This window comes from Hemiscyllium ocellatum, unplaced genomic scaffold (genome assembly GCF_020745735.1).
Source record: "Hemiscyllium ocellatum isolate sHemOce1 unplaced genomic scaffold, sHemOce1.pat.X.cur. scaffold_1633_pat_ctg1, whole genome shotgun sequence".
NCBI classification, from domain to species: Eukaryota; Metazoa; Chordata; class Chondrichthyes; order Orectolobiformes; family Hemiscylliidae; genus Hemiscyllium; species Hemiscyllium ocellatum.
Window position 1 is genome coordinate 61,980 of NW_026867836.1, and position 24,864 is coordinate 86,843.

Below are 24,864 nucleotides of genomic sequence, written 5' to 3' on the forward strand. Positions count from 1 at the left end.
ATTACTTGTACAAGTTTTGTTGGTTTTACCAAGATGTAACCCCTTGCTTTTATCCATACCCCCCTCAGACACACACATTCACCCCCTCCCTGACACCCTCACCCTCTCACAGGCTTATACTTCCATCACACACTCACTTTACCACACATGCACATACACAAATATGCACTCTTATGCGCGCGCACACACACACACACACACACGCACACAAGTCTATGGGGTGAATTTGCATTTAGAGTCAGAGATGTACAGCATGGAAACAGACCCTTCGGTCCAACTTGTCCATGCCAACTAGATATCCTAATCTAATCTGGTCCCATTTGCCAGCACTTGGCCCATATCCCTCTAAACCGTTCCTATTCATAAACCCATCCAGATGCCTTTTAAATGGTGTAATTATACCAGCCTCAACCACTTCCTCCAGCAGCTCATTCCATACACACACCACCCTGTGTGAAAAACGTTGCTCCTTAGGTCCGTTTTATATTTTTCCCCTCTCATCATACACCTATGCCCTATAGTTCTGGACTCCCCCACCCCAAGGAAAATACTTTGTCTATTTACCCTATCAATGCCCCTCATAATTTTATAAACCTCAATAAGGTCACCTCTCAGCCTCTGACCCTCCAAGGAAAACAGTCCCAGCCTATTCAGCCTCTCCCAATAGCTCAACCCCTCCAACTCTGGCAACATCCTTGAAAGGGTTCAGAAAAGATTTACAAGTTTCACAACATCCTTGGGATAGGAAGGAGACCAGAATTGCATGCAATATTTCAACAGTGGCCTAAGCAATGCTCAATGCTCTGACCAAAAAAAGGAAAGCATACCAAATGCCACCTTCACTATTCTATCTACCTGCGACTCCACTTTCAATGAATTATGAATCTGCACTCAAAGGTCTCTTTGTTCAGCAACACTCCCTCGGACCTTACCGTTAAGTGTCTAAGTCCTGCTTTTCCAAAATCCAGCACCTTGCATTTATCCAAAATAAACTCCATCTGCCTATCTTCAGCCCATTGGCCCATCTGTTCAAGATCCTGTTATACTTATTAGCTGTCTGTTACATCTCCAATTTTGGTGTCATCTGCAAACTTGCTAACTAATACCTCCTATGTTCACGTGCAAATCATTTATATAAATGATGAAAGTAGTAGATCCAGCATTGATCCTTGTGGCACATCACTGGTCACAGGCCTCTAGTCTGAAAAGCAACCCTCCACCACCATTCTACCTTGCAGAATTATATTTGCTGATACATTCAATTTTGCTTAAAAATGCACAAAGTCTGCAGGCAGTCAATCCACGCAATATTTTGTAAATTCCTACTTTGGAAATAGAACCAGTCTGACTTGAGATTGGCATACAGATGGTTTCAGGGTAGCATTCTCTCGTTCCACTGCCCCATCGCTTGCTGGGTGGTAGGCACAGTGTTGTCTCATGTTTATTCCCAAGTAATCACTGATCTACTGTAAGGCATTATTGACAAATGGTGTTCCCATTGTTGCTACTAAGCCTTTCAGGGATTCCCCATCTTGGAATTATATTAGTTAGCAAAGCCTTGGCTACGGCACTGACATCCTGTTTAGACGTGGGGAATGTTTCCATCCATTTGGAAAACATACCAACTATTACCAGGCAATCCCTGTTCCCTTAGCTGTGCGTTAGTTGAATAAAATCCATCCGTAAATGTTCAAAGGGGGTGTGCTGCCTGACTCATCTGTATTCCCCTCCCCACACTAATAGTGGCACAGATAACACATCATTCACAATATTTCTAGGAGTAGTGAGTAAATCCCTTAGTGTACCAGTGTGCCGCAATACTGTTGTACATTCCCCCCCACCCTTTTTGACACATGGTCCTTACCATGTGTCAGTTTGGCATAGAATGGGTATAATGATTGCGGTAGACAGGGTTTACCATTGGGGCCACACCACACCCCTTCCTTCATGCTGCACCCTGCCCTTGTCCACTCATGCTTCTCCTCCGGCATGGCCTGTGACTGTAACTCCCATATGTCTGCTGTTGGGGTACAAACTTTTGTCATACATACGTCAAACTGATCACTTGGCAGCTGCTGGGCTGCCGTCCTTGCCGCTGAGTCTGCCTTAGCATTGCTTTGAGAAATGGAATTGTTATTTTTGGTGTTGGCTTCACACTTACACACAGCGAGTGATTTGGGCAATAGGACCGCTTCCAGGAGGTCAGACATCAGGCCAGGGTGTGTGATGGGCTTTCCAGAGGAGGTCAAGAAGCCCCTGTGTTTCCATAGGGTTCCAAAATCATGTACAACCCCAAATGCATATTTGCTGTCTGTGTAAATATTCACTGTCCTTTCCTTTGCCTTGACTGAGGCATGTAATTTGGCTATCAGCTCTGCTACTTGCACTGACAGATGAGAAGGGAGCGATCCTGCTTTTACTACCTCTTGGGTAGCAGTAAAGATACTGCATGTGGGGCCAGTAGGGTTTATTCACTATAGCCAACTACGTCCCTGGACGCTACAACACCCTTTTCAGCAGCAGACACGGCTCGCAGAGCAACGCAAGGGTATCTTTCTCACATTGTTCCTTTGTTGGTGCTGCTATTTAAGCAATCATCTACATACAGCAGAAGCGCTGACCCTAGGGTTAAAACAAGAATCTCCAGACTCCTGCGTACAGCCTCATTATATGTGATGGGGGGACTCACAGTAACCTTGACAAAGTCGCGTGAAGGTATACGATTTTCCTTTGAGTGAAAAAGTGAACCAGAATTGACTATCTGGGTGTACTGGTACACTAAAGAAGACATTTACTAAATCCACAACAGAGAATCGTTTCCGTCTGGTGGAAGTTGAGCCAACATAGTATAGGGGTTGGGAACATTTGGGGCACGCAGAACAACAGCGTTATTGACTGCCTGCAGGTCTTGAACAAACCTCCATTCCTCTGGTTCACCCGGAATATTTGCGTTTTTGACTGGAAAAATGGGGGTTCTCGCTAGTGAGATTTCACAGGGGATTATCATTCCAGCCTTTAGGAAGGATTCAAAGACTGGAGTAATTCCTTCAATAGCCTCAGGTTTTAACGGGTGTTGTGCTCTGCAAGGACGATACTTAGACTTTGGGGTTATTTGTATGGGTTCACAGCCTCGTATGAGCCCCACGTCATGTTTGCCTTTTGCCCACAACTCAGTAGGGACCTTTCTCAATCTTGGGTCCGAGATTTCTACTTTAGGAAAATGCCAGTATAGTATAATGCTACCTTCCTCAGCTCTCCAGGGCTAGCCGGGGTTACCTGGACTGCCCTATCTGCCTGAGTTAGCCAATTTAGTTTCGTCCTCTATGCCCGCATATCTTCACTGAACCAGATACCCACATCGTCCCTCAAGACCCAATCTTTTGTTTTTTGTGCCTTTAGTACCCATGGTCCCAAATCCTGCCAGCTGTTGCCGGACGCATTTGCCAATGACACGTGAGGAAAAGAGCCTTCCACGTCAAAAAGATAGGTTCTACTTGCTGTCACAGAGACCTTAGATAAGTTCACACTGACTGCAGATCTGTAGTCATTCCAATAAAATTTAACCTGTCTCCTGAACCAATCCTTCCCATATGATTTGTCAGGGCTATCGCGGTGTATGTGAGCTGTGCAGTGCAGCATATCCCCAGCGAGAAAATCAGTGTTAATAGGATGAACATGGTTACTTGATTCCATGGCGAGTGAATTGCTCACTGAACTTATCGCTGTCTGGCTTAATCGCCATTCATAGACATACATCAGGGGTCGTGAGTTGTATTTTACAGCCTGCACTGGTAAGTCATCTTTTGGTATTACCTGCAAGCCTGTCGGGGTACTGAGCAAATCCAACCCCAGTCTCTCAGATCCTGAGCCACCAGATTTAAAGGACAGAATTCCGATAACAAAACTGAGAATTGGAATGTTTCCCCATTACTGGTTTTGCACAATAGGGGTGTGGTAAACACCTCTCTTATCACAACTCCTGATGGACCCATTGATTTCAGGAACCTTCCACTCATCTTTATTTGCATTGACTCTCTGAACTGGCTTGTTTTTAAGGACTGAATATGTTGCCCCTGTACCTACCAAAAAGGTAACTGGTGTACGTTCCACGTATGACATAGAGGTAGGTATCAACTTATATGCATCAATGTTATACTGAACGTATGGTCCACGCTCCGCAATCTCAGCACTCACTATGGAGTTGGGACATGTTTCAGTGCCCGTAAGGTTAGTAGAAGAGATTAGCATAAGCGAGTCTTCATTGCCAAGCATAAAGGAAAAGAGGCTTACCTGTCACTTGTGGGCTGCCCACCTCCACCTTAGCCTTCCCCCGTCAGTCACCCTGCTGTCCAGCCTCTAGGGCTGACTGAGGCTGTCTGTGTGGGCGCTGCCTCGCCTGGTGGTTCGTTGCTCCGCAACAAAGCACCTGCCAGATCTACCTCTGCCAGCCCCTCTTCCTCTTCCGTGACCTCCACCTCTGCCTCTCCCTTTTCCCACAGCATCTCCCTCCAATGGCTGGGCGACCATCTGCATCAGAGCAAGCTGAGCTTATCCTTCTCTTGAGCCAGCAATTTTTCAGCATGTATCGCGTGGTGTTCTATCAAATTGAGCTTTCCTGTGTCCCAGGTAATAAATGTGTCTTTTACCTTCTTTGCAACTTTGTCCTTTATTCCATTGATGAAGCTGTTCCTCAGGTGTGCCTCATACAGTGTGATTTCTGCGGTCGTTATGTCCTCGGGTGGTCCCAGTCACTATGGGTGTTATGGACCTCAGTGAGTCTGTGTCTCTCTCTCTCTCTCTGTTTGTATCTTTTTTTTGCCAATATGACTTGCTTTTATCTCTGGAGGTTCCCCCTCATTGGGCCCATCTGGGCAAGTCCAACTCAGCCAGTGGTGGTTCCAGGGTTAAAACCACCCTTAAATCTGCTCTCTCTTAAACACACTAGAAACATCTAGAGACAGCAATCCTTTCCCTTGAGTTTTACTCTAAAAGCACACGAGAGTTCACTGGACCCTACTCCTGATTTATTTATTCTCTTAGAATGAGTCTCCATGTAGGATTACTTAAGCCACGACTCTTACCCAGAACCTATTTGATTCGGATCCCGGCGCCAGGACGATCCACAGATTCCCAACCCTCTCGCGTAAAGGGGCCAATTTTGCGCTCGAGATGAAGTGAAAGTCCTTCAAGGCGCTGGCGCCTACACCTCCTGGGAATCTTCCCCAGTTGCGGGGTCCTGCAAATTAAATCGATTCGACTATTAGCAAGAGCAAAGAAAAAGTTTATTTTTAATCTCTGCAAAGGGACCCGATACATTGGCAGGACCCCTCATGTAAGGGGTTGCCTGATAGCTTTCCCATATTCCCTTTGTAATATAATTCGCTTTTCCTTATCAACACCTCAAGGCCAGGAGCCTGTAACATTAGAGTTCCTTTCCATATATGGAATTGTTTTTCTCATTACTTGACTGTTGATATAGTAGTTTACTGGCCTTGAAAGTCTACTGTTAGGTCAGTTTAACTTTACATTTTTCTGTCTGTCTGCAAAGTCAGGCCCTTCCTTCTTTGTTCCCCTATGCTTTTATAGATTTCACAATAAATGTTAATTTTCCATTACACTTCCCAATGAACAAACATTAAACACAAGCACCTATTTATTTCATTTTATTTGCTTGCTAACCCTGCTATGACTACACTCCACGTCTGGATGGTTGACAGGCTGGTCAATTGTGGTTTGGGTCTCAATGGACTGAATGTTTTATTGTTCCGGAAGGTGTAGTAGGGGGTCAGAGCTTCAGCAGAAATCCAGCAGAGCTGGGAACAGACAAACATCTTGCTCTGTGAGAACAGGGAGATCAACAGGGGATAGAGAAATCAGGCCCTGAAATCTGAGCTGACACCAGACTACCCTGTGATCAGTGCTTTGATTAGCAGTGCCAACCCTCTATATTCAAGATCTAATTTCTGCCATCCTGAAGGTGGGTCTCTGTAAGAAGTCTCTGATCATAATTATTCTCTTCAATGTGTGCTTTTGCTTCACTTTTGTTACAATGCAACTCACTTTCAGACACACCGTTTTTAGTTTCAGTTTTTGTGATCCTTAGAATCCAGTTTTGATTGCTGATATATTTTCTCTCTTTGTCCCTTTCTTTAGTTCTCTGATCATTTTCCACATCACCTTATCCATGTCCCTTATAAATGTCGACAAGATTACCCCTCGGCCTCTGATGCTTCAGGGAAAATTTTCCTGGCTTATCTATCCTCTCCAACTCTGGTAACAGTCTTGTAAATCTTTCCAACCCCTTTCAAAGTTTCACAAGTTCTTTCCTATATCTTCACTATCCTGTCTACCTGAGACTCCACTTTCAAGGAACTATGAACCTGCACTCCAAGGTCTCTTTGTTCTGCAACATTCCCCTTAACTGTGTCAGTCCGGCCTGGATTGCTTGACCAAAATTCAAACCTGACATTTCTCTAAAGTAAACTGCATCTGCCACTGCTCGGCCAATCCAATCAATTCTAATTTATAGTGAACTCTCTTTCCTCTCTTATTCCCTAGAAGTTAAATATCTCCATCCCACACACTCCCTCGGTTTTCACTTTTCTGAAAGGGGGAGAATAGGGTTGAGAAACGTATTGACTATGATTGAATGGTATGAGCAGACCTGATGGGCTGAATGGCCTCATTTCTGCTCCTATATCCTATGGTCTCTTGCTGTCCAGGACACAGTGAGAGAATGGGAGCAGGAGTCGGCCATTTGGTCTTTTGACCCTGCACCAGTATTGAACTCATCATAACTGGATGTGGATCTACCGACATCGAGGTGGATAGTTTTGGACTTTTTCACTGGAGCATAGACGGTTGAGAGGTGACCTTATTGAGGTTTGTAAAATCATTGGTGGGGGGGGCGGTGGATGGATAGATGAGCTGAATGGCAGGTGTCATTTCCTTCGGGTGGTGGTTTCAAGATTAGAAAGCAAATTTTGAACATGAGTGGAGAAAGATTTTAAAAAGTCTTCAGGGCCACCATGTTTTTTCATGGAGTGGTTCATGTGTGGGATGAATGTCCAGAGGAAGTGGTGGATGCAGGTACAGTTACAATGTTTTAAAAGACATTTGATTAAGTGTGTGAATAGTAAAGGTTTGGAGGGATATGAGCCAAACACAGGCAGGTGGGACTAGTTTGGTTTGAGAACACAATCCGCATGGACTAGTTTGTCTGAAGGGTCTGTTTCTGTGCTGTCTGACTCTGTAACTGTTCTGTACTGGTCGTAAAACCATTTTCTTGCCTTCCCCCATAAACATCCACTTCTTTGTTGTTCCAAAATCAGATGAACTCAGCCTTGAATATATTCAAGGACCCCCTAACTGCAGGGAGATATCCCCACTTCTGAACACAATTCCTCCTGTTAATATACCACTTGCCTTGCTGATTGCTTGCTGCACCTGTCTGATAACTGGTAGTGACTGGTGTAGAAAGACACTGAGCCCCCTTTCTACATCCACATATCATTCCCTATTCCCTTGGGCCCAAAACATCGACTATCCTGCCTCTCGGATGCTGTCTGGCCTGCTGTGCTTTTCCAGCACTACACTCTTGACACTGAGTTAGGATACCTGGTCGGCATGAACGGGTTGGACGAAAGGATCTGTTTCCGAGCTGTACAACTCTATGACTCTAAATAATAAAAAGTATACTTTGACAAATAACAAACTATATCCTGATGAAGGGCTCTGGCCTGAAACGTCGAATTTCCTGTTCCTTGGATGCTGCCTGACCTGCTGTGCTTTGACCAGCAACACATTTTCAGCTCTATCCATGTTAACAAGGCTTGGTACATCACATGCTTTATTAACCATTCTCAACAGGTTCTACCCCTTCAGTGACTGGGTAGCATATACATGCTGGTGCATAATCTCCTTCACTAGTATTTACGCCCTACCCTAAGCAATTGCACAAGTAACAGCAAAGGGTAAACAGCACAAGGATCAAAAAACAGTGAGGGTAAACAGCACAAGCCCCAGTAAAAACAGATGTAAAGTCAGTGTAACATGTCACTATAATAGATTCTGGATTAGTGGTGCTGGAAGAGCACAGCAGTTCAGACAGCATCCGAGGAGCAGTAAAATCGACGTTATATGTGTGCATGTGGGTCTTTGTCTGTCTGGGTTGGGGGTTGAGTGTAAGAAAGTGTATGTGTGTGTGTAGTGAATGCAGAGTGTCTTAAGTCTGTGAGGGGGTGAATGTAAGGGTGTGTGTGGGTGTCTGTGTGTGCGTATGTGTGTATAGGAGTGCCTGTGTGTGTGTGTGTATAGTGCAATGGTGGTCACCTGTAATGTGACATGAACCCAAGGTCCCGGTTGAGGCCCTCCCTATGGGTACCGAACTTAGCTATCGGCCTCTGCTCGGCCACTTTTCTCTGCTGCCTGTCCTGAGAATGCTAACCCGAGAATGCAACTTTTTTAAAAAAAAAGGTTTTGTGATTTACACATGAAAGAAGTGAAACTATCACTGTATTCAAACAGATAAAAGGCTTAACAGACAATCAATTTTTCAATGTATAATTTCAGTTACATCACACTGTAAATTTTTGCTATAAATTCTGTGTGCTAGGATTGAGCCCTCCACTATCACCTGATGAAGGAACGTCGCTCCGAAAACTAGTGTGCTTCCAATTAAACCTGTTGGACTATAACCTGGTGTTGTGTGATTTTTAACTTTGTACACCCGAGTCCAACACCAGCATCTCCAAATCATGACTGTTATCAAACAGGCACAGAAATATACAGCACAGAAATAGACTTTTTTTCCCTCTCATGCACATACACACTTATAAGTCCATGGGGGTGAATTTGAACTTGGAGAATGATAAATGCAGACACATTCTATTTTGCTCAGAAAATGCACAATCTGCAGGCAATCAATCCATGTAATAGTTTGTAAATTCTGCTTTGGAAATAGAACCAGTCTGACCCAAGATTGGAACACAGACAGACTCTGACCTCACACCTTTAATGCATTGGCTGAGCTGAGATGTCACATTTTGCTATAAAATCTTCAGTTATCTTGAGAAAGTGACCTACAAGAATTTCTGGGATTTACATGGTAATAACTGCAACCCATTCTAAAAGATGAAAGACTTAATAATCCAGGTTTGTTCAATACATCATTTCAGTGGCAGGAAACTATAATGTTTTCCTCTAAGTTCTGTGTCTTAGATTAGATTACTTTGTGTGGAAACAGGCCCTTCAGCCCAACAAGTCCACACCGACCCTTCGAAGAGCAACCCACCCAGACCCATTCCCCTAACACTACAGGCAGTTTAGCATAGCCAATTCACCTGGTCTGCAAATCTTTGGACTGTGGGAGAAAACTGGAACACCTGGAGGGTGCCCACACAGACACGGGGAGAATTCAAACTCCACATACAGTTGCCTGAGACAGGAATTGAATCCGGGTCTCTCGAGCTGTGAGGCAGCAGTGCTAGCCACCGTGCCGCCCTTATGATCTTATTCATCCACAGTCACCTGATGAAGGATCAGCACTCTGAAAGCGAGTGCTTCCAAATAAACCTGTTGAACTATAACCCGGTGTTGTGTGATTTTTAACTTTGTCCAGGTTAGAATGGATTGACTGTGCTAAATTACATAGTGCCCAGGGACGTGCAGGTTAGGCACATTAATCTGGGGGTAAATGTTGAGCAATAGGAGTAAGGAATGGGTGTGGCCGGGTTACCCTTCGGAGGGAGTGTGGAATATTTGGGCCGAGTGGCCTGCTTCCAGAGAATGGATTGTCACAAACTTTTATTTATGCTTCCCAAAATCAGACCTGCTCACTCTCAGCAGTATCCCAATGTTGTGAAAGATATTAACTTTCAGGTGGAGTTATCCAAAATTCAGAGAGATGTCGGTCTTAATGTTTTTGCTTTTCTGCCCCTGTGAGATCCTGAACCTGCGACTTCGAGGAGTATTAGTTAGAGTGGAATGAGAACAGAGGGGAAGAGAGAGTGGGATGGTGCTTTCAATTTTGTGGAATTGTGAAAAGAAAAGAATGTTCCACAGAAAGCAGAATTGCTTATTCAGAATTCCCACACTGGACTGACAGTGATGACTTTTGTAATCTCTTTTTACAGAGTATTTGAACATCTGAAGACAGAAGTTTCAAAATCAACACATGAAGGCCTTCTACCTGAAACGTCGACTCTCCTACTCCTACTCGGATGCTGCCTGATCTGCTGTGCTTTACCAGCGCTGCACTTTTTGACTCTGACTCTCCAGCGTCTGCAGTCTTCACTTTGACGTCAATGTCTGACAGTCACTCAATCCATCGGGATCGCAACTGTTTTCAACTATGATTCTGTGAGAAGGAGCAAAGCTTTGTGGTTCCTGTTTGAGTACGTTTTCAGCATCAGTGGGACTGGCTGACAGACCCTACTATTGCAGGACACGGAGAGTGGAGCCTGAAACAGTTATCCAGCCCGGAAAGAGGAATTCACGCCCAGGAGGGGCTGTACACATGTTTGTATGCGGCTGAAGGTTCGGCCATGGAGAAACCTGAGGAATCCCATCCCGTGGAGAAACGGTGGAAGTGTGATGACTGTGGGAAAGGCTTCTGTGTCCCGTCTGCCCTGGAGATTCATTGGCGCAGTCACACCGGGGAGAGGCCATTCTCCTGCCCCGAGTGTCGGAAGGCCTTTGTCAGTTCCTCCGACCTGCTGACCCACCAGCGGATCCACACGGGGGAGAGGCCGTTCTCCTGTCCCGAGTGTGGGAAGGCCTTCATCAATTCCTCCAACCTGCTAACCCACCAGCGGGTCCACACAGGGGAGAGGCCCTTCAGCTGCCCTGAATGTGGGAAGGCCTTTACCAAGACCTCCAACCTGCTGACCCATCGGCGGATCCACACAGGGGTGACGCTCTTCAGCTGCCCAGAGTGTGGAAAGGCCTTTACCCAGGCCTCCACCCTGCAGACCCACCGGCGGGTCCACACAGGGGAGAGGCCCTTCAGCTGCTCTGAATGCGGGAAGGCCTTCACCCAGGCCTCCAACCTACTGACCCACCGGCGGATCCACACAAGGGAGAGGCCCTTCAGCTGCCCAAAGTGCGAGAAGGCCTTCAGCCATTCCTCTGCTCTGCAGACCCACCAGCGGGTCCACACAGGGGAGAGGCCCTTCAGCTGCCCTCAGTGCGGGAAGGCCTTCACCCAGGCCTCCAACTTGCTAACCCACCAGAGGATCCACACGGGAGAGAGGCCGTTCGTATGTCCCGAGTGTGGGAAGGCCTTCATCAATTCCTCCAACCTGCTGACCCACCAGCGGGTCCACACAGGGGAGAGGCCCTTCAGCTGCCCTGAGTGCGGGAAAGCCTTTACCAAGGCCTCCACCCTGCTGACCCACCAGCAGGTCCATACGGGGGAGAAGCCCTACAGCTGCCCTGAGTGCGAGAAGGCCTTTACCAAGGCTTCCAACCTGCTGACCCATCGGCGAGTCCACACGGGGGAAGAGGCCGTTCAGCTGCCCTGAGTGCGAGAAGGCCTTCAGCCATTCCTCTGCTCTGCTGACCCACCAGCGGGCCCACACGGGGGACAGGCCCTTCAGCTGCTCCCAGTGCGGCAAGGCCTTTACCCAAGCCTCCAACTTGCTAACCCACCGGCAGATCCACACAGGAGAGAAGCCCTTCAGCTGCTCCAAGTGCAGGAAGGCCTTCAGTGATTCCTCTGCCTTGCTGAGGCACCAGCGGGTCCACACGGAGGAGAAGCCCTTCAGCTGCCCTGAATGCGGGAAGGCCTTCAGCAATTCCTCCGACCTGCTGACCCACCAGCGGGTCCACATGGGGGAAGAGGCCCTTCAGCTGTCCAGAGTGTGGGAAGGCCTTCACTTGCTCCTCCCACCTGCGAGTTCATGGGCCATTGCAGGGGGATTGAAGGACTAACGGTCGTCATTACCGATTGAACTATCAACCCAATGCCAGGGCTCCCGGGTTCGATTCCCACCGCGACAGATGGTGGAATTGGAATTTGGTCCGAAATCTGGAGGTTAGAATCTAACGATTAAACCATTGACGGTGGGCTGGGGGTGGAAGAAACCCCCCATCTGATTCACTCAGTCCCTTTTTAGGGAAGGAAACTGTCATTGTGGGAGAGGATTCACTCAGTAGTCCCAGCTGCATCCTTTACCCAGTCTGGCCTACACGTAACTCCAGACCCACAGCAGTGTGGATGACTCTACACTGCCCGTCCAACTTACTTGGAGACAGGGTATGAGTTGAAATTGCTGAGTGAGGCAATACTTCCTCCGGGTTAAGGCTGTACCAAGGATCCAATTACAAAGGGACAACTTGGTGGTGAGCAATAATGAAGAAAGTGAGGGGTTGGAGAGGGTGTGTGCACTTTGACCTTGAGCTGATTTTTTTTAAAAATGCTACTTTTGCTACGCCTTTCTGCTGGGAGCTTCTGAAGCTGTAACAAAGTTGGGTCACAATAAAGATTACCTGAACTTCCCACCGAGCTCAGACTCTCATTGAGAGCTTTGAACTGCAATAGGTTTTGGTTTTAAAACTGCTCATTTCTTACAAGTGGAAGTGAGAACTGCAGATGCTGGAGATTAGAGTGGTGCTGGCAAAGCACAGCAGGTCAGGCAGCATCCGAGGAACAGGAAAAATTGACATTTCGGGCAACGTTGATGTTCCTGCTCCTCAGCCTGACCCGCTGTGCTCATTTCTTATAACCTCCTGTACTATGTTTCCAATGTTGTGTATCGGTTGCAGCAGTGAATGAGTAGCCAGTATTGTTGGAAATTGTAAATTTTTCAGGAGTGCAGGTACGACATCATGTCATCGGCATTGTACAGTTTCCTGGCAGCGCTAGGAGGTTTGGGCTGTGTCCATGAGGGTGGATAAAGTTAAAAATCTCACAACACCAGGTTAAAGTCCAACAGGTTTATTTGGAAGCACTAAGTTTCAGAATGTTGCTCCTTCCACAGGTAGCTGTGAAGCAGGATCATAAGGCACAGAATTTAGAGCAAAAGCTCAGTGTCATACAACTGATAGGATACATTGTACAAATCTAGATTGTGGATTAGTCTTTCATCTTTTACCATGGGTTGCAGGTTTCAGTTCGTTAATATGTATACCCCTGAACTATTTTTAATTCACCTTCGAGATGGTTTAAGGTTTTATGAAAATAGGTAACATCTCAGCTCATATACTGCAAAAAAGGTGTGAGATTCGAGTCTATATCCCAATCTTGAATCAGACTGGTTCTATTAACCAAAGTAAGAATTCATAAAATATTGCAGTTTGTGTGCTTTTTGAGCAAAATTGAATATATCTGCAAATATAATTCTGCAAATGCAAATTCACTCCATAGACTTGAGTGCATGCAAGTTTATGCATGCATGTTAATGAAGTGTGTGTTTGATGGAGTATAAGCCTGTGAGACGGTGTGAGTATTAGATGTGTCTGTGTGTGTCTGAGAGAGTAACAGATGAAGGCAAGGAGTTGCATTTTACTAAAACAAGGACGGACAGGACTTGTACAGTTAATGGTAGCGCCCTGCGTCGTCTTGTAGAACAGAGAGACATGGGGTGGGGTGGAAGAGTTCAGGTACATAAAGTTAAAATTCACACATCATCAGATTGGAAGCACGACCTTCTTCATTGGGTGTTTGTGGAGCAGGATCATAAGACACAACCAGCTGATGAAGGTGCAGCGCTCGCAAATGAGCCTGTTGGGAGTATCACCTGGTGTTGCGTGAATTTTAACTTTGTACACCTCAGTCCAACACCAGCATCTCCAAATCAGGTACATAATTCTTTGAAAATTGCGGCATTGGTAGACAGGGTGGAGAACGAGGCACTTAGCACACTTGCTTTCATTGTTAAAGCCGTTCAGTGTAAGAATTGGGACATCATGTTGAAGCTGTCCAGGATTTTTGCGAGGTTTGCAATATTGGTGAAGCCACGGTTAGAGCACGGAGTACAGTTCTGGTCGCCTAATTGACGACCATAGGTTGACAGGTGACCTTATTTCGAATTATAAAACCATGAGGCGTGTTGGAAAGATAAATATCACCGGGGGAAAAAAATTGTGAATCTCTTCTATTTTTACTTCACTTGGCATTTGGACACTTAAATTCTGTCAGCGTCGCCAGAGCGCATACTGCCGGTGTCAGGAAGAAAATGCGCATGCTCCTGGCTGTAAGGAAGGCACGCATCAGGACTTTCTTTTGGTGGGCCAGTCAGGAGCCTTGGAGGACCGGAAAGTGACTGGTCCTCCACCAACAGAGCCTTCCTATTGTCTGAATGCAGAAGTTGGAATACAAGCTTCGGAACCTGCTGTTGCTGCTCCTCTCTCTCAATGAAGACTGAGTTTGCTGCAGACTACAACCATCTGTGAGTACAGCACTCTCCTCTCAACTCCTTTTTTCGTTCTGGGCTTCAATTTTTGACTTGCAACAACCGACAGGAAAGGGAAATGCATCCACGGAGTGGGCAGAATCGGGAAAAGGTTTCCATATCCAGACAGTGGTTCCTGTATCGAATGAATGTCCAGAGGAAGTGGTGGATGCATGTACAGATGCAACGTTTAAAAGACATTTGGACAAGTACATGAATAGGGAAGGTGCGGAGGGATAAGAGCCAAGCACTGGCAAGTGGCACTAGTTTAGTTTGAGAACATAGTCAGCATGGAATAGTTGGACTGAAGGGTCTGTTTCTGTGCTGTCTGACTGTAACTGTTCTGTCATGGTCTTAAAACCATTTTCTTGCCTTCCACTTTAAACATGTCTACTGTACCTGTATCCAAAACAAACTACAAAAAAACACACCTCATCCACACAACATAAAAATCCACATTTTGTTGTTCAAAAATCAGATGAACTCAGCCTTGAATATATTTAATGACCCCCTAAATGCATAAAGACATCCTCACTTCTAATCCCAGTTCATCTTGATAATATACCACTTGCCTTGCTGATTGCTTGCTGCACCTGTCTGACAACTGGCAGTAACTGGTGTAGAAGGATGCTGAGGGCTAACCTTATAAGAGGTTTGTAAGGGGCGTGAGGTAGGAGAGTCCAGAACTAAAGTGGCATAGCTTTTAGGTGAGTGGGGAAAGGGACATGAGGGGAAACCTTTTCACACAGAGTGTGGTGCATGTATGGAACTGCCAGAGGAAGTGGTGGAGGTTGGAACAAGTACAACATTTAAAAGGCATCTGGATGGGTACACTAACAGGAAGGGTTTAGAGGGATGTGGGCCACATGTCGGCAAGTGAGACAAGATTAATTTAGGATATCTGGTCAGCACTGATGAGTTGGGTCAAAGGGTCCGTTTCTGTGCTGTAATGTTGGAATTGTCTTCGGTGGATGCAGAAGTGTGGTTGTGAAGACTGGACTTTCAGAGCAGCTTTCCAAGATGTTTTGCCCTGACTGGGAGCAAAAGAATTACAATGAAATTTTTCATTTGTGAGACAGCAACTGAGTGAGGGAGTACATCTGGGAGTTTGGTGGAAAGTGGGAATTCATTACACTGTGGGGATGAAGCCCTAGCCTATCCAGTCATTTCTGCTGGTGGATGAGACCAGGCCTCAAGTTGAGGGGGAGTAGATTTAGGATAGAGATGAGGAGGAACTGCTTTTCCCGGAGAGTAGTCAATCTATGGAATTCTCTGCCCAAGAAAGAGAGGCAGCTTCATTAAGCATATTCACGACACAGGTGGATGGGCTTTTTTTGGTCAGGGAATTAAGGGTAGTTGCGACAATGTAGTGAGGAGCAGCCAAACCGATGGATATATCAGCCATCATCTTAATGAATGGTGGAGCAGGCCAACTCCTGCTTCTTTTACTATGAAACTATAATCCTGCATTTCCCATGGCTAACCCACCTAACCTGGACATTATGGGCAATTCAGCTGACAATCTCCATCCCACATACTCTCCCTCCATTCTCACTGTTAATGTCCTGGACACAGTGAGAATTGAGAGCAGGAGGAGGTCATTTTGTCTTTCGAGCCTGGACCAGCATTGAACAGGTCATAACTGGATATGAATCTACCTTGATTGAGGTGGATAAGCTGGAAGAAAGTGAGGGCTGCAGATCAGAGTCGAGAGTGTGGTACTGGAAAAGCACAGCGGGTCAGGCAGCATCTGAGGAGCAGAGGAGAGAACTGGGGGGGGGGGGTACAGTGAGAGAGGAGGAGAACTACTTCTAAGGTAGGTATCCTTGGAAGAGACTTCATAGTGAAGTTGAAATCAACTCAGAGAAAGTGAGGACTGCAGATGCTGGAGATAAGGGTCGAGAACATTGTGCTGGAAAAGCACAACAGGTCATGCAGCATCTGAGGAGTAGGAGAATCTTTTGATTCTTGATGAAGGGCTTATGCCCGAAACACCAATTCTGCTGCTCCTGGGATGCTGCCTGACCTGCTGTACTTTTCCAGCACTACACTCTTCACACTAATTTAGGATATCTAGTCGGCATGGACAGGTTGGACCAAAGGATCTGTTTCCTAGCTGTACAACTCTATGACTCTAAATAATAAAAAGTATACTTTGACAAATAACAAACTATGTTAACAAGGCTTAGTACACCACATGGTTTACTAACCATTCTCAGTAAGTCCCGCCCCTTCAATGACTGAGGAACATATACATGCTGGTGATAATCTCCTTCACAAGTATTTACACATTCGCCCTCAGCAATTGCACAAGTAACAGTGAGGGGTAAACAGCACAAGCGCCAGTAAAAGCAGATGGAAAGTGAGTGTAAAATGTGACTATGACAGGACAGGCCCCACATTCCTTCCCCTCCGTCCCCCCCACAACCTGCCTCACCTTTCACCTCCCGGGCCCAGTACCTTCCAGGTGGCCCCATAGTTGACACAGGGGCCGCCCCACGACCAGTAGAACTCCACCACCCAGGCGGCCGACCAGTTCCCAAACAGGCCCTTAACCCCATCCGCCTCCAGAATGGTCACCGGCTCCTGCCTGCTGTACAGCCGGCCGGTGTGGCCGTGACACAGCAGCTGCACCAGGAAGGCGGCGGTGACCAGTGACGGGGGTCTGCCCCGGGCCGCACGGCGCCATTTTCCTAACGGCCGCCGCTTCCCCGCTCGAGCGACTTCTCCTCCCAACCGCCTTCGCCCCCGCGTGACGTCTGCACGGGGGATGGGCGGGGCCGGGGGAGCCTCACCGTCACCAAGCAACAGCCACCTCGCGCTACAACTGCTCATTCACAAAAACAAACTCTCCTGTCTCGCTCTGCAGCTGCAAGGGGGACACTGCCACGTTTCGAGGAGCCCTGTTTATAAGTAGAGACAATAGGTGTGAATTCTGTCTGTGCCCCAGTTTGAGTAAAACTGACAATTTTCTTACAAAAGCTCTGCATTTAAATTACATTCTTGAGAAGGTAATTTATAGATTAGAGTGTAGGTTAGGGAGAAGTGGCCGTGCTAAGTTACCCATAGTGACCAGGGATGTACAGGTTAGGGTGGATTGGCCATGGGAATAAAGGAGTAAGGGGTTGGGTATGGGTGGGATACTGTTCAGAGGGCCAGAGTGAAATAGATGGGCTGAATGGCCTGCTTCCACGTTGTCGGAATTCGAGACCCTCCCCACAAAGGGGCATTTTATCTGCATCTATCCTGTCAAGCCCCTTTCAGAATTTGACTGGTTTCAATAGAGGTATACAGCACAGAAACAGACACTTCGGTCCAATTCGTTCATGCCGACCAGGATTCCAAACTGAACCAGTCCCACTTGCCTGCATTTGGCCCATTTCCCTCTAAACCCATCCAAATGCTGTTTTAATGTTGTAACTGTACCTGCATCTACCACAATGTTGTAACTGTACCTGCATCTACCACATCCTCAGTAAGTTCATTCCACATGCAAATCACCTTTTTTCAAAATGTTGCCCCTCCAGTTCCTTTTAAATCTCTCTCCTCAAATTAAAAAAAAAATGCCCCCCGAATTTTGAGCTTCCCGCCGTGAAGCAAGAGCCATTTGCTATTCACCTTACCTCATTCATGATTTTATCAATCTCAATGAGGTCACCCCACCAACCTCCTGTGCTCCAGTGAATAAAGTCCCAGCCTCTCCTTATAACTCAAACCCTCCAGTCCTGACAACATCCTGGTAAATCTTTATTAAACACTCACTAATAGTATTCTTCCTATTACAGGGCCACCAGAACTGTACTCAGTACTCTGAAAGTGGCCTCACCAACATCCTGTACAACCTCAACATGATGTCCCAACACCTATATTCAGTGGTGTGAACAATGAAGGCAATGTTGCGAGATGCCGTCTGAAAACCATTCTGTCGAGCAGTGATGCAACTTCCAAAGAACTAGGTACCTGAACCACCACCCCCCCCCCCCAAACATGTCTGTCTGTTCTACAACACGACTCATGGCCCAACCATTATCTGTACAACCCTTTGCCTTTATTAAGCGTCTCTCTCACACACATACTCTATCTCGGACAAACAGACACACACCCCTCAACACTCTCTCACACTCGCAGCCTCATACTCCATCACACTCTCACTTTCCCAAGCATGCACACACAAGCTTCTGTGCACTCACACACACAAACTCACATGCACACACACTCACTTTCTCATGCACACACTACTCTTTGGGGTGAAATTGTATTGGCAGAATTATATTTGCAGATACATTCAATTTTGTTCAAAAAGCACACAATCTGCAGGCAGTCAATGCATGTAATATTCTGCAAATTCCGACTTTGGAAACAGAACCGGTCTGATTCAAGATTGTAATACTGACAGACTCAAATCTCACACCTTTAATGCATTGTCTGAGCGGAGATATCTTTTTTTTATAAAACCTTAAGTCATCTCAAGAACATTGTTACATATTAATGAACCAAAACCCGCACCCATTCTAAGAGATGAAGACTATCTGAGTTTGTTCGATTTATTCTATCAGTTGCATGACACTTGATCTTTTGATATAAGTTCTGTGTCCTATGATGTTGTTCCATGAGGCTTATGTGTTGACGAGGCAAGATGGTACAGATGAGGCGATGGAGAATTACAGATCACTGAGGAAGGATTTAAAGAGAGTGTGGACTCGTTGGGCCGAGTGGCCTACTCCCACTCTGTGGGGATTCTCTGAAGCGAATGGATAAGAGCAAACGATGCAGGACAACGCAGGCGCAGTGCGTGCGCCCGGCGTGGCCACGCCCACTCGCTCATTCACTGGCGTCATAACGCGGAAGTGACAATGAATGAAAATCCTGGGGCGGGAAAATCTGTTCACTTGTAGCAACGGGAGTGAATCCAGGGAGGGAGCAGACTCTGTCAACTCAGGTATAGGACTTAATTACCAGGTGAGGAGGACAGATTAGATATCTTTTCTGTTTTCCTTTTCAAAATGCACCCGATTTCCACAAGTAAATGCAACAGCACATGCAGCTTCAAGTCGGCTGTGCATCCTGTGTTCTTCCTCTGCCTTGGCTCCAGCACTTTTGGCTTCCTTTCCCTTCTTCACTACCCCCACCCCAGTGTTGATACCTCAATGTTTTCCCGGTTGTCGTTTGTGGGTTTTGAAAACTTTCCCAATCGTCTGAGTACAGGATTTGGGAGATTACGTTGTAGCTGTCCAGGACATTGATTAGGCCATATTTGGAATATTGTGTGCAGTACTGGTCTCTCTGCTGTAGGAAGGATGTCATGGATGTTGTGAAACTTGAAAGGGTTCAGAAAAAATTGGCAAGAATGTTGTCAGGGTTTGAGCTGAACAGGATGGGGCTGTTTTCCCTTGAGTACCAGAGGCTGAGGGGTGACCCTACAGATTACTATAAAATCATGAGTGGCATGGATAGGATAAATAGACAAGGCATTTCCCTAGAATGGGGGAGTCCAGAACTAGAGGGTAATAGGTTTAGGCTTGGGGGAGATTTAAAAGGGTCCTAAGGGGCTACTCTTATATTCAGAGGGTGGTGTATGTAAGGAATGAGCTGCCAGAGGAAGTGGTGGAGGCTGGTACAATTACAGCATTTAATAGGCATCTCGCTGGGTATATGAATAGAAAGGGTTGAGAGAGATGTGGGCCATGTGCTGTCAAATGGGACTAGATTGATTTAGGATATCTGATCGGCACGGATGAGTTGGACCGAAGGGATGATTTCTGTGCTGTACATCTGGTAGACAATGGTCCTCAAAATTCTGTTCCCATTAGGCTCTCCCTTAGCTCTATTGCACATGATAGCCAACCCAATTTAGTCCCAGCTGCCAGCACCCGGCCCATATAGGGGCCAAGTGATGGCAAACGTGACTAGATTAATTTAGGATATCTGGTCAACTCGGACAGACTGAGCTAAAGGGTTTGATTCTGTGCTGTGTGACTCTAATTGTCTTCAGTGAAAGCAGAAGTGTGGTTGTGAAGGCTGGACTTTCGGAGCATGTTTTGCCCTGACTGGAAGCAGCTGAAAATGTGTTGCTGGAAAAGTGCAGGAGGTCAGGCAGCATCCAAGGAGCAGGAGAATCGACGTTTCAGGCGTGAGCCCTGAAGTCCTCCTTTTCTCCTGACTGGGAGCAGAAGAGTTTGACTGAAGTGTGTTGGTGTTAATGCCTTGATGTCTCATTTTGTTCCCACCTTCCCGGGGTCGTTAACCATTTTGTGTCTGGTCCTTCCTCAAGAAGCTGCATTGCAGGTTCACCCTGAATTGACTTTTTTTTTGCTTCCCAGAATCAGACCTGCTCACTCTCAGCAGGATCCCAGTGTTGTGAAAGATATTAACTTTCAGGTGGAGGCATCCAAAATTCAGAGAGATGTCAGTCTTGATGTTTTTGCTTTTGCTGTCCCTGTAAGATCCTGAAACAGCACCTTCAGGGGAATTAGTTAGAGCGGAGTGAGAACAGAGGGGAAGGGAGAGTGGGATGGTGCTTTCAATTTTGTGGAACAGCAAAAGAATATTCCAGAGAAAGTAGAATTGCTTGTTCTGAATTTCTACCCAGCACTGATAGTGATGACTTTTGTAATCTCTTTTTGCAGAGTATTTGAAAATCTGAAAACCTGAAGTTTCAATATCAGCAGATGAAGGGCTTATGCCCAAAACATTGACTCTCCTGCTCCTTGGCAGCTGCCTGACCTGCTGTGTTTTTCCAGCGCCACATTTTTTGACTGACTCTCCAGCGTCTGCAGTCCTCACTTTGATGTCAATGTCTGACAGTCGCTCAATCCATCGGGACCACAATAATTTTTGACTGTGTGATTTCTGTAAGAGGGATCAACGCTTTTTGGTTCCTGTTTGAGGACGTTTTCAGCATCAGTGGGACTGGACGAGAGACCCCACTGTTGAAGCGCACTGTGCGTGGAGCCTGAAACAGTTATAAGGCCTGGGAAGGGGATTTCACGGCAGGAAGGGGCTCTACACGTGTTTGTGTGCAGCTGAAGCTGTGGCCATGGAGAAACCTGAGGAATCCCGCCCTGTGAAGAAATCGTGGAAGCGTGGTGACTGTGGGAAAGGCTTCCGTGTCCCCTCTGCCCCGGAGACTCATCGGCGCAGTCACACCGGGGAGAGGCCATTCCCCTGCACCGAGTGCGGGAAGGCCTTCAGACATTCCTCCCACCTGCTGGCCCACCAGCAGGACCACACGGGGGAAAGGCCCTTCAGCTGCCCCGAGTGCGGGAAGGCCTTTACCAACGCCTTCTCCCTGATGAGGCACCAGCGGATCCACACCGGGGAGAGGCCCTTCAGCTGCCCCGAGTGCGGGAAGGCCTTCAGGTATTCCTCCAACCTGTGGAGCCACCGGCGCGTCCACACAGGGGAGAGTCCCTTCAGCTGCCCAGAGTGCGGGATGGCGTTTACCCACGTCTCTGCCCTGCGGAGCCACCAGCGGATCCATACAGGGAAGAGGCCCTTCAGCTGCCCCGAGTGTGGGAAGGCCTTTACCGACGTGTCCTCCCTGATGAGGCACCACCAGATCCACACAGGGGAGAGGCCCTTTACTTGCTCTCAGTGCGGGAAGGCCTTCAGCAGTTCCTCCACGCTGCTGATCCACCAGCGTGTCCACACGGGGGAGAGACCGTTCACCTGCTCTCAGTGCGGGAAGGGCTTCACCTGCTCCTCCAACCTGCAGAGCCACCAGCGGATCCACATGGGGGAGAGGCCCTTCAGCTGCCCCGAGTGTGGGAAGGCCTTTCGCAATTCCTCCATCCTGCTGAGGCACCAGCAGATCCACACTGGAGAGAGGCCGTTCGTCTGCTGTCAGTGCGGGAAGGGCTTCACCTACTCCTCCCAACTGTGGAGGCACCAGCGAGTTCACGTGCCATCGCAGGGGGATTGAAGGAGTGACGGCCGAGTACCATTATCGATTGGACTATCAACCCGGTTCCGGGGACTCCCGGGTTTGAATCCCGCCACGACAGATGGCAGAATTGGTATTCGGTCAGAAATGTGGAGTTCGGAATCTAATGATGAGACCGTTTCAGGGAGAGGGTGGTGCAGGGGAGAAAGCCCCCATCTGAGTCCCTCTCTCACTTGTTGGGGAAGGGAACCGCCATTGTGGGAGAGGTTTCACTCAGTCGTTCCAGTTGCATCCTTTACCCGGTCTGGCCTACACGTGACTCCAGACCCACAGTAGTCTGGTTGACTCTACACTGCCCTCCCCACACTGGCAAAGGAGCGGGGAGAAACTTACTTGGAGACAGTGTATGGATTGAAATTGCTGAGTGAGGCAATACTTCCTCCAGGTTATGGCTGTACCGAGGATCCAATTACATAGGGACAACTTGGTGCTGACCAATAGTAAAGACAGTGAGGGGGGGCACTGGGGAGGTGTGGTGTGTGCACTTTCACCTTGAGCTGTTCAAAAAGCAACTACTTTTTCTCTGCCTTTTTGCTGGGGGGATCTGAAGCTGTAACAAAGTTGGATCACAATAAAGGTTACTGAACTTACAGCCGGGCTCTGACTCTCATTGAAAGCTTTGTTTTTTGTTTTAAAGCTGCTCATTTCTTTCAGCCTCCAGCACTAAGCTTCCAATGTCGCGTATCAGATGGAGTGATGAATGAGCAGCTAATATCGTGAGAAATTGTCAACTTTTCAGAAGTGCAGAGTGTGTCATTTCATCGGCCTTGTAAAGTTTCCTGGCCGCATCAGGAGGTGTGGACAGTGTTCGCGAAATATTGTGTGGAGGAGCCAATATTGGACTGGGCTGGATAAAGTTAAAAATCGCACAACACCAGGTTATAGTCCAACAGGTTTATTTGGAAGCACTAGCTTTCGGAGCACTGCTCCTTCATCAGGAGCTGTGGAGCAGGATCATAAGACACAGATTTTATAGCAAAAGATCACAGTGTCATGCAACTGATAGGATATGTTGAACAAACCGGCTGAGGATCCTGGGATTGTATTCATTGGAGTTTAGAAGATTTAGGGGAGATTTAATAGAAACTTACAAGGTAATACATGGCTTGGAAAGGGTGGACGCAAGGAAATTGTTTCCGTTAGGCGAGGAGACTAGGACCCGTGGACGCAGCCTTAGAATTAAAGGGGGTCAATTCAGAACAGAAATGTGGAGACATTTCTTCAGCCAGAGAGTGGTGGGCCTGTGGAATTCATTGCCGCAGAGTGCAGTGGAGGCCGGGATGCTAAATGTCTTCAAGGCAGAGATTGATAAATTCTTGATGTCACAAGGAATTAAGGGCTACGGGGAGAATGCTGGTGAGTGGAGTTGAAATGCCCATCAGCCATGATTGAATGGCTGAGTGGACTCGATGGGCCGAATGGCCTTACTTCTACTCCTATGTCTTATGGTCTAAACCAAATTGCTGTTAAGTCTTTCACCTTTTAGAATGAGTTGCAGATTTCAGTTCATTAATCTGTAAATCCCAGAACTACTATTAAATCACGTTCTCGAGGTGACTTAAGTTTTTTTTTAAAAAAGTGACATCTCAGCCTGGACAATGCATTAAAGGTGTGAGGTTTGAGTCTGTCAGTCTCCCAATCTTGAATCAGACTGGTTCTCATTCTAAAGTAGGAATTTATAAAATATTACATGGATTGACTGCCTGCAGTTTGTGCACTTTTTGAGCAAAGTAGAATGTATCTGCAAACATAATTCTGCCAATACAAGTTTGCCCAAAAAGTGATGCATGAGTGCGTGCATGTGAGTTTGTGCATGAGAGTGCACGTAAGAGTGTGTGCGCATGCTTGGTAAAGTGAGAGTGTGATGGAGTATCAGCCTGTGAGTGTGTTGGGGGCGTGTATGTGTGGGTGTCTGAGAGAAAGCATGTGTATGAGTGAGCTATAAAAAGCAAGGGCTTGCATTTTGCTAAAACAAGGAAGGGCAGCCCATGAACAGTTAATGGTAGGGCCCTGTGTCGTGCTGTAAAAGAGAGACATGGTGGGGTTCAGGTTCATAGTTCTTTGAAAGTTGCATCGCTGCTTGGCAGGGTGGTCAAGAAGACATGAAGTATACTTGCTTTCATTGTTCACACTATTGTGTATAGGGGTTGGGACATCATGTTGAGGTTGTACAGGATGTTGGTGAGGCCACTTTCAGAGTACTGAGTATGGTTCTGGTGACCCTGTAATAGGAAGAATTCTGTTAGAGAGGGTTTGGTAAAGATTTACCAGGATGTTGTAAGGACTGGAGGGTTTGAGTTATAAGGAGAGGGTGGGACTTCATTCACTGGAGCACAGGGGTGACATGATTGAGATTGATAAAATCATGAGAAGTGGAGGTAAGGTGAATAGCAAAGGGCTCTTCCTTAGCGTAAGGGAGCTCAAGACTCGGGGGTATATTTCTTTAAAGTGAGAGGAGAGAGATTTAAAAGGAAGTTGAGGGGCAACGTTTTGACAGAGGGTGATTTGCACGTGGAATTTGGATGAGTA

The 24,864-nt window shown here is 46.9% G+C and overlaps 1 pseudogene; it reads left to right on the forward strand.

The window, feature by feature from the left end:
- Window positions 1–10,134: 10,134 nt before the first annotated feature.
- LOC132810328 (zinc finger protein 850-like) lies at window positions 10,135–22,878 on the forward strand (annotated as a pseudogene).
- Window positions 22,879–24,864: the final 1,986 nt, after the last annotated feature.